This window comes from Nicotiana attenuata, unplaced genomic scaffold (assembly GCF_001879085.1).
Source record: "Nicotiana attenuata strain UT unplaced genomic scaffold, NIATTr2, whole genome shotgun sequence".
NCBI classification, from domain to species: Eukaryota; Viridiplantae; Streptophyta; class Magnoliopsida; order Solanales; family Solanaceae; genus Nicotiana; species Nicotiana attenuata.
Window position 1 is genome coordinate 158413 of NW_017672572.1, and position 1904 is coordinate 160316.

Consider the following 1904-nt stretch of genomic DNA (forward strand, 5'->3'; position numbering starts at 1 on the left):
GAAGGTCTCTCTGCTTCATATTTAGAGCTACATCTTGACCTCCATATTTTCCAACAAATAATGGGAGGGAGAGTTTTGATGATGTATTTAGCAATGGGATTGGTAGTGTGAAGATTCCACCAGTTTAGCAAAATCATTTTTGAGGTTCATGTTTCTATATTGAATGCCCAGGGGATCAGCAAAATAGTCCCATAGCTTTGTAGCATGGTCTCCTTTGCAGAAAAGGTGGTCCACATGAAGGATTGCGTATAGGTGTTCGTAACATGCAGCGGAAGACAATAACAATCCTAGGCAGATCTTTTCGTGTTTAAAATTTATTTACATGTCAAAGATCAGATCTAAGACGTACCTGGTGAAGATTCTCGTTTCAAAAATTTCTTCGATAGTGCGAAGACTCTATGCGTATCCACACCGGGATCGATCCTTGCTATCAACTCTTTGATCAATGAAACTCGCGAACAAATTGAATGAAATTTGTATGTTGGAATTTTCATCCAGAAAATACAACATTTTTGTTACTTGACCAGCCATCAGGAGAAGCAAATACAACGGGTACGCTAATCAATAAGATTAATGAAGTAGCAATTAATGCAAAAACAGCCAATTGGAAAGTTCTTATCTTCGGCGCGGGGTAGAGCAGTTTGGTAGCTCGCAAGGCTCATAACCTTGAGGTCACGGGTTCAAATCCTGTCTCCGCAACATCTTGTTTTGCCAAACTATTTTAGGGTTGACTCTGTTAACTAGTAATTAATTCCCGCCTTTCGCTTTTTGGGGCTGGAAGGAAAAAGAAAACATAGGGGAGGGATAGAATCTCAAAATCCAGCCAACAACACGACAAGAAAACTAATTTTCTTTGCCAAGACTATCTCTTAATTTTTACTGCTCCGAAAAACTCTTTTTCGTTTAACAGATGCTAGGTCTCCTTTTTCCCGTAGCTTTTCTTGGCACTTAGTGATCTATTTATATATCACTTAAGCCAACAATACTTTCCACTAGGTTAAGGAAAAATTATAAGCATTTGGGCTTTCCTTTTTTTTTTCTTTCCAATTCAAAATTGAACTTTAGAAAAAGGTAATTCCATTGAAGATGGAATCCCATTCCAAAACGGGAAACACGTTGCCGACTAAGTCCCTTTTGTGGACTTCATACGTGAATCCAATTCTTAATTGGATTTCACTAATTAGTCATCATTAATTTTTATATATTTCATAAATACATAAATATTAATTTTGTACATATCATACATATATATCAATCAAGAGATATAATTTAATTTCTATTCCAAATAGAAAACTTCAATTTGTTCACAATATTAATTATATCCTCAGTGCTAGCAAAGAATATACTAACATTTCAATTGGACTAATAACTCTATTTGACTAATTGAATTCGTTAATTTAATTGTCAAATAATAAAGTAACTAATTCTTTAGCAAAGATCAGAACACTCGTTAGTGTGCGACCCCATAGGTTCATACTAAGCCGGTAGTAAATTGACCACATCAATATACTAATCAAGAGTGGCGTCTAGCAACACTCCTTAACGACTGGATAGCATGAAGTATACAATTTTCTCTCAAGAACCAGTAGAAGAATAATGTAGTAATTCCTTCTGTCCTTATAGCTCTGGATCACCCTAGGATATGGTTCAACTGTCAAATCCTACTAGGCGACCAACTATGTGTTCATGTCAAATATAATCGACCATTGAATGACCTAAGAAACTCATTCTTCTTTCATTCAATTGCCCTGGCCAAGGTCTTAATTTGGTCGTTTATAATTCATGACAGCATGGAGCTTAAACTCATTACCAAGAGTTGACAGATTCCATCTTGATCAATCACTAATTCTACAAGCATTTAATCATACCCAATATCCATTCAACTATCGCCCTAGGGCCATAGG

At 36.0% G+C, this 1904-nt stretch overlaps 1 non-coding gene across 1 annotated transcript; it reads left to right on the forward strand.

Annotated features, from left to right (window-relative positions):
* Nucleotides 1-625: 625 nt before the first annotated feature.
* On the forward strand, nt 626-699 carry TRNAM-CAU. The gene has a single exon. It is a non-coding gene; the product is annotated as a tRNA-Met (tRNA).
* Nucleotides 700-1904: the final 1205 nt, after the last annotated feature.